Source organism: Saccopteryx bilineata, chromosome 1 (assembly GCF_036850765.1).
Source record: "Saccopteryx bilineata isolate mSacBil1 chromosome 1, mSacBil1_pri_phased_curated, whole genome shotgun sequence".
NCBI classification, from domain to species: domain Eukaryota; kingdom Metazoa; phylum Chordata; class Mammalia; order Chiroptera; family Emballonuridae; genus Saccopteryx; species Saccopteryx bilineata.
The window spans coordinates 125,954,030-125,971,725 of NC_089490.1; the positions used below are offsets into that span (position 1 = coordinate 125,954,030).

The 17,696-nt window shown below is 37.4% G+C and overlaps 1 protein-coding gene across 2 annotated transcripts in view; it reads left to right on the top strand.

Annotated features, from left to right (window-relative positions):
* RASSF8 (Ras association domain family member 8) overlaps nucleotides 1–17,696 on the top strand; it is a 123,260-nt gene that overhangs the window by 33,970 nt on the left and 71,594 nt on the right. The window contains exon 1 of one of the 2 annotated variants that reach the window (XM_066264935.1): nucleotides 9,819–9,892. The exons of the other annotated variant lie outside the window; for it this stretch is intronic. The gene's annotated coding sequence lies outside the window, so the exon portion shown is untranslated. Of the gene's footprint in view, nucleotides 1–9,818; nucleotides 9,893–17,696 lie in introns of those variants that run through there. 2 annotated transcript variants of the gene reach the window in all.

The following is a 17,696-nucleotide window of genomic DNA, read 5'->3' on the forward strand; positions in this document are numbered from 1 at the left end:
TGTCCTCATGTAAATAAGGACTCAAAATCCTCCCTGTTTAATTGGTTCTCACTGTCCTGATTGGGCAAAATGAAGCCTGTCTGATTGGTCAATGAAGATGCTGATGGCTGTGTAGCTGCACAGCCCTATTGGATGAAATACAATTTCTAGAACTCCTTTATAAGGGCTTGCTCAGATGGCAGTAACACCGTGTGGACAGGCAGTTTAGTGCAGGCTTCTTCCTGAAGTGCAGCTTGCAAAAAAAGCCCCTGTTTATTAATTTTTTTCTGATTTTTAAAAATTTTTTATTAATTTTAATTTATTGTGTTAACATGAATTCAAGTGTCTCACTGAATACAACACCCGCCCCTCCCACCCCCGTGTTTCCCATTACACCCCCTCTACCCCCTCCCCATAACTCCCTCCTCCCTTCCCCCGGGATTTGCTGTCCTGTTATCTGTATCTCTGTGTTATATATATATAATATCACTAATCCCTTCACCTTCTCTGATCCCATCCCCTCATCCCCTTCCCTCTGACTGCTGTCCTTCTGCTCCCTGTGACCCCACCTCTGTCTCTATTCCGTTCCTCAGTTCACTTTGTTCATTAGATTCCACATATAAATGAGATCATACAATATTTGTCTTTCTCTGCCTGGCTTATTTCACTTAGCATAATAATCTCCAGGTCCATCCATGCTGTCACAAAAGTTAAGATCTTCTTTTTCATGGCCACGTAGTAATCCATTGTATATGTGTACCACACCTTTTTAATCCACTCGTCCACTGATGGACACTTGGACATTTCCAGATCTTTGCTATTGTGAACAATGCTGCCATAAACATGGGGGCGCTTTTTTTTTTTTTTTTTTTTTTTTTTTTTGAATCATTGATGTGGTGTTCTTGGGATATATTCCTAAACGTGGGATGGCTGGGTCAAAAGGCAGTTCCATTTTTAATTTCTTGAGGAATCTCCACACTGTTTTCCACAGTGGCTGCACCAGTCTGCATTCCCACCAGCAGTGCAGGAGGGTTCCCTTTTCTCCATACTCTGGCCAGCGCTTATTCTGTGTTGTTAATGAGCGAAAAGGCCCCTATTTAGAAATGACTGCTAGACTGTGTTTTTGTTGTTGTTTATTTATTTGTTTGCTTTTAATTTAAGCCCAGTTAGCCAGCAGGCACCCTTCTTAGTAGGTTCTTCTCTCTCAGGGTCCACACTTGTGTAGGCTGGAACATTGAGGCTCAGGGATTCCATGTGCCCTTTGGAGCCTGTGATTTGCAGGCTTCTGCCAATTTCATATCATGCCAGGGCAGCTCTCCTCTCCTATGAGCACCTCCGCTGGCCGCTCCTCTTAATACAATTTCTCTAAATTATTCAGAGATTAGACATCCATTGGCTTCTCCCATGTGTTTCCCATGCTTCTGACCTATTATTTCCCTTTTGTTTGCTTTAATCACTTCCCTTCTTTATTCCTCCTCCCTTATTTATTCTTACACACTGGCTCTTATATATTTATGCCATTTTTATTGTACATGGGGGTCAGGAGTGGACTCTTGACTTTAGTCAAGAGTTCATTGCTAGGCAGTGAACTGGTATGAGCTGGTACATGTTATGACCCTACCAAAATCCATGATACATCATGTAACTGTTTGGTCTTGCTTCTTAGCTTGCTTTTACTTAGCCAAATTAAATATTATTAACGCAGTATTATAGTCAATATTATCTGCTCTCAGCAAGGGGAAAGAGTACACCAAACTAAACCAAAAGCTGTGTAAGACTGCATATAATTCCAGAAATGATCTAAGGGCTTTTCCTCCTTAAGGCACTAAGACAGGAAATGATAAAGTTTCAGAAATATGTCAGATATAATCTGCACGAGTGCCTGGCTTAATAGTGTTTAAAAGGCGAAAGATTTATGCGATCTGAAGAGAAACCAGAGTATGGCTTAATAGTGTTTAAACATAAAGATGTTCTTTTCTTCAACTTAAGGTAGCTTTCTTGCTTATGCTTTTTTTTGAACTGAAAAGAGAACATTTATTCAAGATTAACATGCATTATGAAATAGACTCAATTTAGGAAATTAGATAATTGTTTAAAGCATACTGAATATGCCAACATACTACAGTACTTTTCAACTTCAATAGTAGAATTCTCTGCTCTCTGTAATTTTTGCCTTTTTAAAGTTATGCCAGTATTTTCCATCAACTCATCTTTTAAGCAGAGAATGGAAGTCATTGTCACTTCAAATTAATTAGTGCCATTTAAAAAATGAATCCCTTTCTCACATTTGAACTTACTCTTCTTTAGTAGGGTCATTTTAACATTGGTTATCTGAGACATTTTACAGCATCCATGCAGATAGCTGTCCAGTCAGAATTATCTGGTCTTCAGCAGTAGTCTTGGGATTTTTCTTGTTGTCTTGTAGCAGTATTGAACAGATGGTTAATTGATAGCAAAAAGTACTGTAATCAAATCTGATAAGCTAAGAAGCAACCTTTAGTATTTAGAAAATTTTCTAGGGTGAGTGGTGGCCAGAATTAATATTTAGGATTTCACTTGTGTTAATACAAAATTACAACTTAAATAAATAAAAAATACACTTAAAGTGTGGCTTTAATGAATTCTTTAATTTAAAAAGTCATTCTCCTATCCCCCACTGAATCCTTCCGTGTATGGGGAGAAGGAAAGAGATGTTTGTGTCAGCTAGCTGGCTGCAGTGCCACCTCGGGAAACGGTCTGTCGAGTTTCTGCTGTAGACCCTCCTCCTGGCTTTCCCTTCAGCCTCATTTACCGAGTGTGCCAGATTTGGTGCCAGGTGCTGCGACTGTAAATAAGAAATGAGACAAGATTTATTAGGACAGTAGGGGAATGGATCAAACATATAACACAAAACGGGATGCCTCCAAAGAATCCTTTTAATGTGTCTAGAGAAGCTATCTGGTGAAGGACTGTTTACAACTTCATCACTTTTATTACCTTTGTAGTTTACTTCATTAAAAAAAGCAGTGAACTTCTTGAATTTTCCTGGTCTTCAAAAGCAATCCTTTCAGAGATATACCTACACTACCTAAATGCTTCTGCAAACGCACTGTGCCTCCAACAGAGCCCGTACTTTCTGAGCAGCAGTACAGACGGTTTTATAATGTCTCCTTTGCAGAAGGAACGTACTTCCTTTTCTGTTCTTCAGGTCTTTCCCCTCTCCCTGCATTATCATCAGTCTGATGTTTCCTCTTACAGCTGTGGCCCAGCCGTGTGTTCTGTCTTAATCACTGGACCACACCACAGATCATACTATAGCTTTCTTAGTGTTTCCTTAATGTCATATTTGTGTGTACTATAGGGAAATACAGCTTCTGTTGATATGGTTATGTTTGTCCTTTAATCTATATGTACTTACCCATGAGTTTTTTGGCTGACTCAAATTGGAGTAACAGATCTTCAATGAAGTCACCTGGCTACTTGGATGAATATATATCAAAACTCTGAAAACAGCTCTCTGGCGTATGGGATATTAAAATGTTAGCCAGAGGAAGGACCCTATCCAAGTAATCAATGAATAGCTTGTCTAGTAAAGTTTATGAGTGCCTAGCCTGGTGGCACAGCAGATAAAGTGTCGACCTGGAACACTGAGGTCGTCGGTTTGAAACCCTGGGCTTGCCTGGTCAAGGCACATATGGGAGTTGATGCTCCTGCTCCTTCCCCCTTCTCTCTTTCTTTCTCTCTGTCTCTCTTTCTCTAGAAGTAAATAAATAAAATCTAAAAAAAAGTTTAAAGTTCATGAAATGCATTTTTCAAAGAAAAATGATTACTTGGCTGTTTAAATATCATTTGTTTGTCTTATCTTTCTCCTTTGCTCTTCTGATTTCCTGCATGACATTTAATTACAAATCATAAAACTAACACTGCATTTCAGTTCCTACAATTTATGGATCAGTTTATTAACCCAAAAGGGCAAGGTGCAGGGAAGAGTGTGAACACTTAAGAGAAGTAGCGTGAGTTACCTGAACTAGCCTAGGATGGGAGTCTGGTAGGATAAAAGCAAACATTGGAGTTCAGATCAGGACTCCACCATTCACTAGCCGTGTGAACCTAGTAAGGTACCAGATCTTTCTGAAGTTTTAGTTTCCTCATCTGCAAAATGGGTATTATAGGACTTACCCTACAGGGTTCTGAGCAGTGGGTGAGCTGTGCAGAGGGTGTTCCTGACACTTATTTACGGAATGCCTACTATTACTTCTTTAAGGTAGGAACTGGGTTCATATCAAGCCACCTAATCTTCAGCTTTGCCATCTGTATACTAGGACTTTTAACAGTAATATGAAAAAGCTCAAATTTATAGCCACATATAAAGGTAATGAGTTATTTAACAAAGACTTCCATTAGGGCTGAACTCTACTGTAGTTCTTTCCCAAGTCTCTTTCATGCTTCCAAACATTGATTTGGCATTATTATTACCAGATATTAGTTGTGTCTTACAAATATTGCATAGTTGGTGGAAAGAAACTCATATCTGCCTACCTTTATAATCCCTACTATATTTTAAATATAGTAGGCCTTAGTAAATGTTTATTATTTGAAAATTATTTATTATTATTATTGCCCTCTGCTTTGCAAACTAACATAGCTGACAACATCATAGTGAATATTTTCCACAGAAATTTCAGTATTTTCACATTTCATATGGAATATGTAAAACCTAAGACCTCTTCTTACTAACATTGCATGTTGCTTTTAGCAGAACTGAGTTATATTCAGAAATGTAGAATGGCTATGAGTTTTGGGGTTGAAGAAGAAAGAAACCCTTGAATGTTCCTACTCTTTATTAGAAAAACTAGAAATTTAGGGGAATTTAAAATTTGTATAACATTTATGATTTTAATGTATTTTATGGATACAAACATATCACATGAAAAAATACTGTGACATTTTATTTATAATTGTATATTTATAGTTGAATATTTGTATGGATTTTTCTCTTTCAGTAAAAAAGAACATGCTTTTTTAACTTTTAAACATCTCAGGGTCACAGTAGAGAGTAGCTGTTCCAAAACCTTTTGACTTTTTCTTAAATGACCTAGAACAGTGGTCCCCAATCCCCGGGCCGCGGACTGGTACCGGTACATGGGCCATTTGGTACCGGTCCTCAGAGAAAGAATAAATAACTTACATTATTTCCATTTTATTTATATTTAAGTCTGAACGATGTTTTATTTTTAAAAAATGACCAGATTCCCTCTGTTACATCTGTCTAAGACTTACTCTTGACGCTTGTCTCAGTCACATGACACATTTATCCATCCCACCCTAAAGGCCGGTCCGTGAAAATATTTTCTGACATTAAAACCAGTCCGTGGCCCAGAAAAGGTTGGGGATCACTGGCCTAGAAGACTTGAACAACCAGAGCAGTAAGCTCTTTTCTGATTTCTGCAGTATAAAAAATACCACTGTTATCCCTTGGTTATCCATCCTGGTGGGCCTCACTTGAAGGAAGGGAGTATACTGAGTCAGTAGTCGTTAAGAGACATCCACAAGCAAATGAAAGCCTGCATCCTATACTTCATTTGTGGGGGGGAAAAGGCACTGCCTCTTGGAAACTGGAGTTTATTTTGCCCTTGAGTTATTAATCATTGTTTTGCTTGTGTTCAGTGTATAGAAATCGCAAAAACTTGTGTTCATTTACATCAATAACTCCTATTTGCATTCTTTAAACTGATTTAAATAAAGGCTGTGTGGGTGACAATAGATACAGTAGTTATCTAGTGCAATGTAACAAACTGTCTTGAACCTAGGGACTTAAAACAATAAACATTATTTATTAAACATTATTATTTTTTTTAACAGTAAACATTGTATTTCACTTAGTTTCTCTGGATCGGGAACCCAGGAGTGTCCTGGGTGGGGTGCTGTGGTTCAGGGTCTTTCACTCGTTCCAGTGCACGTATCCCTCCAAGCAGTAAGTACTTTATATGAGGGCCAGCCTGGGCTGGAAAGACTGCTTCCAGGGGGGTTTGCTCTGTGCCTGGCAGATTTGAACTGGTTATTGGCAGGAAGCTTCACTTCTTTACCACGTGGACCTCTTCATGGGGCTACTTGAAAGTTCGTATAACATGAACAAGTGATCAGAGAGCAAGAGGGCAGCGGAATTGCCTTTTATGACCTAGCCTGGACACCATATGTTATTTTCATGATATCCTGCTGCCTGTGAGAATACACAATGATCTGAAGACTAGGAGGCAAGGATCTTCGGAAGCAGTCTTGGAAGCTAGCTACCAAAATAGGAGAATGCCTTATGTTTAGCACATATTTCGAAGACTCCAGTGAATAACCTTACTTTTAATTTTATCAACATAATGTAATTATTGGAATATAGAGGTTTACAATGTTTTATCCCTTCCTTTTACCCCCAATTGCACATGTTGGTATATGCTGATTATTGGTCCATTTCAGTTACTTAGGTAATAGATATCTCTTTTTCAGACATGTGGTCATAGGAGAATTATATCTAGGTAAAGGAATTATTTAGCTAGACAGGGCTTTCACTGACGATAAGCTTAGCATCACTGAAAAGCCCGCTGCCATTCTGTAAAGCCTTCTGAATTCATCAAGCCTCAGTGGACATGTATTGAGCACCTCTGTGTGCTGAACAATGTAAGTGCAGATATCAGTGCAAATGGCTCTGCCCTCAAGCAAAGGCAGGCATGACAGTAGTGGGACATACTGGAACTGGTGAGGTCAATTTAGGATTGTGGACTCTGAAGTCTATTTGGTTGAGTTCAGTTCCTGATTCTCTTACTTAATAGCTGTGTGACCTTGGACCAGTTATTTTACCTTTCTGTTCTTTAGTTTTCTTTTCTGATTATTCTTATATTACAGCAGGGGTCGGGAACCTATGGCTCGCAAGCCAGATGTGGCTCTTTTGATGGCTGCATCAGGCTCACAGACAAATCTTTAATAAAAAATAATGTTAAAAATAGAAAACATTCTCATGTATTACAATCCATTTCCTACCACTCATGTTCATGGTTGAGGGTGGCTGGAGCCAATCACAGCTGTCCTCCAGGACAACAACAAATTTTTATTGGATAATGCGTAATGTACACGGGTCATTGTATGGCTCTCATGGAATTACATTTTAAAATATGTGGCGTTCATGGCTCTCTCAGCCAAAAAGTTTCCCAACCCCTGTATTACAGCTTACCTACCTCATAGGGTTGTGAGGGTTTAGGAACAGTGCCCATGAGTGCTCTTAGCCAGCCACTTGGAAATACCTGGAATAATCATTGTGGATGAGGGAAAGGTTTGCAGGGGATGAGTTGGAGTTTGGTCAACACAAAAAGTTGGTGAGGCCAGGCATGGAGACAGTTGAGGCCTTACAGGGACTAGAGAGGTGAGGACACATGAACAAGAGCCCGAATCCTGCCCTTCTTGTCAGGATTGGCATTTCCCACAGGTACCCCAAGCACATTCCCAGGACTCTGGCAGGACTGGGACACTTCCCGTCCGATCCCAAAGAGCCTTGACTCATCCAGAATTTTAGTTATAAAAGTCTAAAAGGGAGAAATTTTAATATCAGCATATACATAAGTTAGACTCATTCTGAATTATCTATGAAGGAACAAGCATCATAATCTCCTTGGCTCTGACAGCAATACTTTTTTTCTTATGGACAAATAAGAATGAGCCCTGGCCAGATGGCTGGGTTGGTTGGAGCATCATCCTGAGCACAGAGGTTGCTGGTTTGATCCCTGGTCAGGGCATATACTGGAACAGATCTCTCTTTCTCTTTTTCTTTCTCTCTGTCTTCCTCTCTCATTAAAATCAATAAATAAAAATGAAGGAAAAGGATAATGATGATGTCAATTTTAGAAACCCCTTCTCAACTGCCCACTTTCAAGATTTCCTTGAAAACAAAACTAAAAAGAACAATGAGACTTTAAAGAAGAAAAGATGGATAGGAAAGGAGATTTTGATTTAAATAAAGAAGAATCCCTTGCCAGCTAGGCTGGATTCCAGATAGCTTCTTGGCCCCAAAGTGGGAATTAGGGTGGTTAGAACATTTAGCCTCTTCTCGCACCATTCTGAGTGTGCCACCAGGCCTCTCTTTCAGCCAGGTTGCCCCTTCATGCTTTCCCGGTGACATCACGCTCCCCAACAGGCCCCTACCGAACCTCCTCAATGTGTGTCTTTCCTGAAGCTTCTTTAGGAGATAAGTAGGTCTGTTGAAGCCAGAAGGCTCTAGCCCATCTGATACGAGGATAAAACAGGAATTCTGTGATACCTGGCTGGCTTAAAGCCTATTCGTTCTCATTAGAAAAAAAGTTTAACGTGACTGCTGGTCTCTTTTTCTTGTAAAACTTGGAAGCATACATTAATGCACCTTTGCACCACAGCTGTAACACTGCAGCTGTGACACTATGTAAAAAATGATCCGGAAGTGAGTGGAGTTTTTATTAAAACACTATTACGTTATATGAAGTGTTAGTCTAGTAACCGATTTGGAGACAATGTCTCCATTCAGGTTTGTAGTAGCTGAGCAGGGAGCACCCAGGTATGGAAGGGGACACTTTGTACTAACTTCTACCGTCTTCAGTTGTGTTTGAAATTTATATATTTTCTGATAGCTTGCATAAGATTTGGAGGCCTCCAGCTCTTTCCTCCTTATACTATTTCTAATTTGATATTTCATATTATTTCATAACTGAGAATGTAACTTTTTTGGTGGCATTTTCTCTTCATAATAAAAGTACCGTATTTCCCATGTATAAGACGCACTCATGTATAAGATGCACCTTAATTTTGGGACCCAAAATTTGGGGGAAAAAATGTATTACATAAAGTTATTGAACTCAAGTTTTATTCATCATAGAATTCATACAACTCCTCATCACTATCAAAACTCCCATCCATGAGCTTGTCCTCATCTGAGTCTGATGATATATCACTGTCTTCAACAATGAGTGCAAAAACAAGGGTGAAAAAGTGGGAAATGCAAGTAAAAACTCTACAACCACTGTGTAAGACACACCCAGTTTCTAGACCCCAAATATTTTTTTAAAAAGGTGAATTTATACATGGGGAAATACGGTAGTTCACTTTCTTGGTATAGTTAAGAAATGGCTGATGGGAGATGGTCTGATTTCAGAGTAAACCTTTCTATTTATAAATAAATGCAGAAACATCTGTTCAGGGCATAGTCTCAGTGTAGCAGACATAGGAATTGCGTCAATTCTTGCCTTGTAGCCAAGATTTCTTTCAGAGGCCTTCTTTATAACTAGGCATGCCAGAGTTTCACATTCTCCCAGCATTAGGCGATAGAACGGTCAAAGAACTGGTGCCAAGGGACCCTCTTTCCTAGGTAGCTAGTGGTGGTAATCTGTACTCACCAAGAGAAGTAAGGCATGCTTTTGTTTTTATTTTTCAGCTGTGAAAGCCTGAGCTCTCCCCTTCAGTTTCAGTTTTAGGCCCTGACTTTAGGCAATTTTCTAGACGTCCAACTGTTAAACTGCTTTCAAGAAATTAGTGTAGTACTGGAGAAAAAGAAGGCACGGAGTCTTTCCCAGAACACCATGGACCCATCAAAAGACCTTTTTAAGAAACAACTGAAATTCCTTTTTCAAAGGCACAAAAATACTAATTGAAACCAAACCAAACAAACCCACCCCACAAGTACTGCAATTCCGATGAGTAACAGGGAGGATCAGAAAGGGGAGGAAAATTTTTTGGGAAAGCCTGAGAAGAAGGCTTATATTTTTGTTCTTTAATAATTATAAGTTAAAATGGGTGATGTAACACTTTTCAGATAAAAACTCACCAGGGCTGTAACAACACTGCCTTTTCAGGTGTTTGGGTCTGGTGCTCGCCCCTTCCTTAAGACTACCTCACACCTCCCCGTTGAAGAGTGCAGCGGGATCAGGTGAGTTCGTAAATTCCCGCTCCTTACATGCATCTAGAAGAGTATCACTTTCACTGACTTTAAAACAAATGTTTTTCAAAGTTTGGGAGACTTTTAGAGATTATATTCACTGGTGAACTCATAAGAGTCATCATTTGTAAGCCCTTTGTGTAAGTGTGATTAGCGATGGTGTCTTTTGCCACGGTAATGTAAATCCTAGGTTCATATTTGGAGTGACACTATTAGCATCATGAAATATGCTTTGGTTTCCAAATTTTGGAGTTTGAAGCACAATTTTACAAATTGAATTGCCACTCTTGGGCATCCTGAACACTATTCTACTAATGCTTTAAATGGACAGCCTCTTTTAAAGTAGAGACCTACGTATTTCTCACAGTGAAAGGCCAGAAGGTTTTGGTTAAGATCTGAAAAACATCCTACAGTTTGAGCTTGTATCTCTTTAACAGTGTCAATATTGGCCCCATTAAGTAAAGGGTGGCACAAAATCCCTTGAAATAAGAATATACAACTAAATTATTTTCCACTTGCTGTTTGTATGTTTGATGTGTGTATTTCTTATCTCTTGAACATCAAAGTGACTTACTGGTCCCAGGAGGGAAAATAATTTGACCTTGTTTGTAGTTAAGTGAATTACTTACGAATGAACTGTTCCCATTTTACAAGTGAATAAACTGTAAGGCACCAACCAGCGTACTGTCTCATAAATTCCTCAGTCCCTCATTTGAAAAAGTTATGTGCTTGCATTTTTGCGTGGACAGTGGATTTTGAAGGTCTCACATACATTAATGTCCCCCTGAAATAAAAAGGTATAGCCTTAGTACCTCTAGTAATTACTCGACTATGTGGGAGAAATAGATTTCTCAAAGCACAAGTCCGTATTCTCACTGTCTCAGTTGTTCTATGGACTCTGCTACATTGCTTGTGGGTTAGGAAAAACTATTACTAGAAGGCCACACATGTTGACAGTAAATGAGAGTCTGATCATAGTGAGGCAAGCTTGTGTCCATGTAAGACCTAAAAAATCCTAGTTGAGCCCTGCTCTTTGTAATGTTTTTCTATTTGTAATACAGGCTAAGGAAGAAAAACTTAAGAAAAAAAATATATTATTTCAACTGACTAAAGTTCTCTCCATGATTAGATAGGCACTTAAATTTTAGTTTTAGCTCCCATTACTGATAAATATGTTCTGTAAGTCATTCTTTTACTCATGAATCATTTCTGTTTAGGATTTATATATTAAGTTATACTAAGAAGGAACTGTGTTTCAAGTTTAATGTTGAGGGATTATGTACATTTGAGTTTGAACAATTTAATTATTTGTTTTGGAAAATTAGTAGTTATCTACTAATACAGGTAGGAGATGTATCAGTTGCTTGGGGTTTGCTGCCAAAGAGTTCTCATTTTTTGCTGTTTCTGCTCAAGTGCTCACTCAGTATAGTAAACATTAAAGGACTTTTAAAAATGTTTGTATTGATATTTTAGAGATCATTCAGTATAGTAAACATTAAAGGACTTTTAAAAATGTTTTTATTGATATTTTAGAGAGAGAAAGAGCAAGAAGAACATTGATTTGTTGCTCCATTTAGTTATTCATTCATTAGTTGATACTCATTAATTGATTATTGTATCCTGACCAGGGATTGGACTGTAACCTTCATCTATTGGGATGATGCTCTAACCAACTTAGCTACCCAGCCAGGGCTAAATAACTGATTGGTGACGTCAAGTGCAAAGAGGCTCTTTCGGCATACTGCTTTGTTTTCCTTTTTAAATTAAGTTTTGCTTGGTTTACATAAATGAAGGACTCCTGTGCTAGGGTATAGCTATACATGAACATTGTATTTTTTTTTTTTTTTTTTTTGCCTGTGCTAGTTACTGAAATAACCCAGCTTCTGGTAGAAGGGAAGGGCGTGTGAGTTCCCCACGTCTTTCTGAATGAGGCGTCCAATTTTAGTCTTGTTAACTTTAATGAGCAACAAAGCCAGCTTTTAATTCTCAGCACTGCTACATTGTAAAAGACCTTGAGCTTTTTTCAAATGGAGCTACTTGAAATTTTTAATGTCTTGCAATCAGATTATTTCTACTAAATCACATTTTCTCTATAATGATGCAGTTTTTTCCAATCCATTATTCTTTTAAAGCATGATGATAGTGAATAATTCACAGTTTATCACAAGGCATCTTTTTTAGGTTTATTAATTTGAAACTGTGAAAGCAAACTTTAAAGCCCATATTTTCTGTAAAATAATAAAAGAAAAAAGGCAGATAGGATAAAACAAAATAAAATGTCACAGATTGTTTACTTGCTTCTCTTTATGTTTGAAATAGGACTTCCCCCATCTCCTTTTCTGGAGCCTTCCTGTGAAACCATTAGTGAGGGGGAAATAATGATAAACAGGATTTAGCTCTATATTATTCTTTGAAAATGGCCTTGCAAGTAATTTCCCACAGTTTCTGTGATGAAACATATGGTGGTAATATACTGTGTTTCTGGTAATAAGAAGTAGTTTCAAACTACTCTCAACATTTTGTATTTTAAGCTGTGTATGTGTATGTTTTCAGATTAGATTTTTTGTCGCATGTAGACTTAATGGAATTTATTTTTATATGCTTACTGACTTTCAGGGTTTAGATTGGGCATGTCTAAATAAAACTGGTTAAGAGATGTTTATTATTACAGGTAATTCATGCAAACAGATTTTAGGAGGCTTGAAATGATCTTGTGGAGAAAACAACTTGATAGAAGGGGGCATTTTCTGTAATTTAAGTTGTCATAGTAACTTGCATCAAGCCGCGTACTTGGAATCCAGGCCTGAAGAATTTCAGTGACAATAAACATTCTGGTTGCATTCATCATCTTTTTTTCCCCCTCCAAGAATGAAGCCATCTATGTGACCTAATTGTTTCATTTCTATTTTTAGAACGTGGGTAGCAGTTTGCATTTTTTAGCATTTTGAAACTAACTGGTAGAGTAAAAAAGAAAAGTTTACCTGTTTATACTTGAAAGTGGACAGTTTTTAAGACTAATTTCAGATAGCAGGACAGGTTTAATATAATGGTTACTTAATGAAGAAAGAAACAGGATTTGAAGAAATTGCCAGATGTGTTTGTTAAATGCAAGTCTTAGCATTAAGAGTATTGGGATCTTAATTGCTAATCAAGATGACCTGCAGTTAGAAATGGTCTCTGTAAGTAAGGAGTGTCAGAGAAATGGCAGTACAGGGTGTGTGTGCCCACTCATTCTGGAAAATAAATTGGAGGAGTTTGTAGCTAGTCTAATAAATAAATCACATCATATATATATAAAATTAGAAGTTATGGGCCGTAATTGTAGTCATCTATAGATAAAAAGTGATAATACTTGTGTAATTACTTTTCCACATATGTATGACAATCTTAATCAAGTGAATGGTTCTTTTAAAAACATATATCAACAAAATTTAAATTTTAAAAAGTATAAAGGTTGTTTTAAAAAACTTAAATAACTCATTTACTGGCAAAATGTGAAGGAAAATAAAATCAGCCATTATCTCACTGTTTAGAGCAGGGGTCTCAAACTCGTGGCCTGCGGCCCGCCCACCAATTTTGTGTGGCCCGCAGACTGGCCCGCAGATTAATCCACGAAGTTTGATTAGTCTGCGGGCCGCACAAAATTGATGGGCGGGCCGCACGGCCGCAAGTTTGAGACCCCTGGTTTAGAGAATTCTACAGTTAATATTTTATGAGAAGTATCTATAATTTTTAAACAAAATTGGAATCAAGTTGTCAATAGCCAAAACACTAATAATGATGAAACACTAGAATTTTATTTCCTATTAAACAGCATAACCAGCTATTATTACTATTTAAAATAGCTCTACAATATCAAGGTACTGTATTAAGAAAAGAAAAAGGACATAAGGAGAGAATTGTTGGAAAGGATAAAATTATCCATAGATAAGAAATCCCCAAGATGAGCAACTGAAACTAATACAGTGTAGTAAGATTCCATTATAAATAATGTAATATGACCTATACAGTAAAAATAATCAGTTCAAAAATATGAGAAAAAGGAGCCCATTCATAGTAACAACAAAACATATGCTGAGGATTAAGCTTTGTGAAAAAGGTGAATAGTATGTATGAAGGAAACTATTAAACTTTACTGTAAGGATGTGGATACCCAATGTTTCTAGATACAAAAACAATTCATTCTTTTTACACTTGATCTTAGCCAAAAGGCCGAGAAGCAATAACAATTCATTCTTTTTATTCTCTTAAGTATAATATAATTTTGATCAAAATTTCAGCAATAACTTTTTACAGGTTAGTGATTCTGAATTTCATTTTTATAGAAAAAATAAGAGCCACAAAATGTTTATGAAAAGAGGGATAATGAAGAACTTGTAATGCTAAATATTAATTAAAAATAGTATGATGTTCATAAAACAGACAAATATTTGGAAGAGAGTAGAAAGCTCAGAATAATGTATTGATAAATGCCATTACAAATAATGAATATAAAAGTATAGTAATAAATATACTAGAAGAGAATGTGCATGAATATCTGATAGATTAGAGGGAAAGATAAACTAAAACACAGTAGCAAAGGTTAAAAAGAAATGATTTATATATAGTTACATTAAGATAAAACAAATTTAATATATGTCAAGTCACAAAAAGATTCTCTATAATATATAAGAAATAGTTAATATACATATATAAAGAATTTCAGTAAGAAAATACTCAATGCCCAATTAAAAATTAGTTTGTAGTTCTTAGTAGACAGTTTAAAAAAGAATATGAACAGTTGTAGACCTAAAGATTTTTCAATCTTACTACTTAACAGAAATATATCTTGTATATTATATTATTAAAGATTCAAAACCATGTACATAACACTTATGTGACCTATACATAAACAGTAGCATGAGCAGCCTATGTAGTTCCTAATGTTGTCAGTGGGAGAAGTAAGAATGCTCATATAATGCAAGTAGAAGGTGTTCTATACTGCAGCCAGTAGTAGAATCTGTGTATTTATCTACCTACTTAAACACCTACTTACCTAATTTGTTTGACTGTTAATGAAATGGAAAAATAATAGTAACTAAAAAGTGATATAAGGACATAATAAGAATTATAATATCCTATAGTCATGTATTTTTTAAAGTATATTTACTTTATTTATTTTATTAAGTGAGAGGTGGGGAGGCAGAGAGACAGACTCCACATGCACCCAGATTGGGATCCACCCAGCAAGCTCGCTGCTGGGTGATGCTGTGCCCATCTGGGGCTGTTGCGCTGTTGCTCAGCAACTGAGCTGTTTTAGTGCTTGAGATGAGGCCATGGAGCCATCTTCAGCACCTGGGGCCAACTCGCTGGAACCCTTCAAGCCATGGCTGCAGGAGGGAAAGAGAGAAAGAAAGAGCAGGGGGAGAGAGGAGTGGAGAAGCAGGTGGTTGCTTCTCCTGTGTGCCCTGACTGGGAATTGAGCCTGGGACTTCCGCATGCTGGACTGATGCTCTACCACAGAGCCAACTGGCCAGGGCTAAAGTATATTTACTTTATAATAAATGGGAATACAATAAACAAAAGTACTAATGATAATTATCTTCCAAGAATTACAGGAGCCTGCCCAGGTGGTTGCTCAGTGGATAGAGCATCGGACTGGGATGTGGAGGACCCAGGTTTGAAACCCTGAGGTCGCCAGCTTGAAGCGCGGGCCCATCAGGCTAGAGCGTGGGCTCACCAGCTTGAGTACAGGGTTGCTGGCTTGAGCATGGGATCATAGACATGACCTCATGGTCACTGGCTTGAGCCCAAAGGTCACTGGCTTGAAGCCCAAGGTTGTTGGCTTGAGCATTAGGTCACTGGCTTGAACTAGGGGTCATTCACTCTGCTGTAGCCCCCCAGTCAAGGCACAAATGAAAAAGCAATCAATGAACAACTAAGATGCTGCAATGAGGGATTGATGCTTGTCATCTCCCTTCCTGTCTGTCTTTCTGTCCCTACCTGTCCCTCTCTCTGACTTTCTCTGTCTCTGTCAAAAAAGAATTATAGGAAAATAATTTTTTGTTAATTTTAAGTTATTATTACACATTTCCTAAAACAAAGGTTTATATTCCAAAAGTTGAAAATGTATTCAGTATTTTTCAAAACCAAGTATCTTAAGATTTCATTATATGCCTTCTTGAAAAAGATAAACTTAATGTAAAAATGCATTTATTGAGATGGACTTTCCACAGAAATAAGTAACGAGGGGATCACCAGAGTCACTGGGCTGCGCTGGGCTGAACAGACTGCATTCCTGGCTGCCATTCCCACTATAGACTGTGGTGTGCTTCCTGGGTGTGTGGGGCCCAGCACCCTACATACCATAAAGAGCAGTGTGTCCCCGTGCTCAATATGTCAAGAAATTGGACACCTGTTAATTCTCCTGTCTCTGTTATTTTAGCTGTGCTGCTGTATACATTTTATTTATAAGTGTGTATGTTCTTATATCTCACACTTCCTTGGTGCATCTTTATAGTCCATTGAACTAGACAGTGTAGGTGGTAATCATAACTAACTGCACAGGTGCTCACCCTCAGTTTACAGGAGAAAGCTGATCTGCATTGTTTGAATTAAGCACTTACTTTTATATTGAAAGGCATGCATTGTGCTGTTGAACCATACCCACTTTTCCCTGTATATTCTCCTGTGGTGTGCTTTTTTCTTTTGTGGTTTCCTGATTTTTGGATGAACCCTCATGTAAATAGGAGAATATTTTTTTGTAAATACTTCAAGTGTGAGTTTTTATGTGTATTTAATAGAGACTGTGTGAAGCAGGGGCGTTTGTTTTGTGCATCAGCTGCAGAACTGTTTTACTTCCTTTGGGGAAAATCTAGCTGAATCTTGCAAATTGATAGAATAATTGATAATATATGTACCAAATTATGGTTTTTTTATAATTTATAAATAACTCCTAATAGTACAAAATTACAAGAAGTAATAGACTTCAAGGTTCGAATCATTTGCAAAAGGATCAAAGCCTTTTCACCATTACCTTCCATAGTTCTCTTCATTAGCAAATTTGTAGTCAGACCTGGTGTTGCTCAGTCTTTAGGCTTACAGCGAGTCTACTGGAAGTTAGGCAGGTAGTAAATAATTATAGTCATGTTATAAACTATGCAGTAGTGGAATGAAGAAGGTGCTATGGGAGCACGTTGTGGAGAAGTAATGTAAATGCGTAGAGTTTAAGGATGGCTGCTTATGGATATCACTTGAGCCAAATATTTAAAGGTGAGTATGTTTTTAGGAAGTGGGCGAAGGCCTTCTACAATAGCCTGGCAAATATATAGTATATGCAAAGCCTAGAAAGGCACACAGGAGCATGGTGTGTTTAGGGATAAACCAGTGCATCTGGGTATAAATTTGAGTGTGGATTGGAAGGAGATGACTAACTTAAAAGATGCAGGATTCTTATTCTTGTTCAATAGAAACAATCTTTTCTTTCAGGGGCTCTGGGATTTATGGTAATTAATCAAAGGGATCAAAATTATTTAGAAGTAGACAAAGTTCTGGTTGGAGGATAAATGGAAGTATTAATGATTTAGAGTAACTTAAACTTCAGATATCTCTGTAAGCAAAAAAATTACTCATGCTTTTTATTCTTGATAATTTGTACATAATCTCAAAAAATTAAATATTTAACATTCTCATGCTTCAGAGGGATATTGCTACTTTTGTTACTTTAAAAATTAGATATAAATAAGTAACATTAAAAACTATACTGTTTCCAGCCAGTTGATCCAAGCTTCCATTCAGTTTGTTAATATTTTCTCTT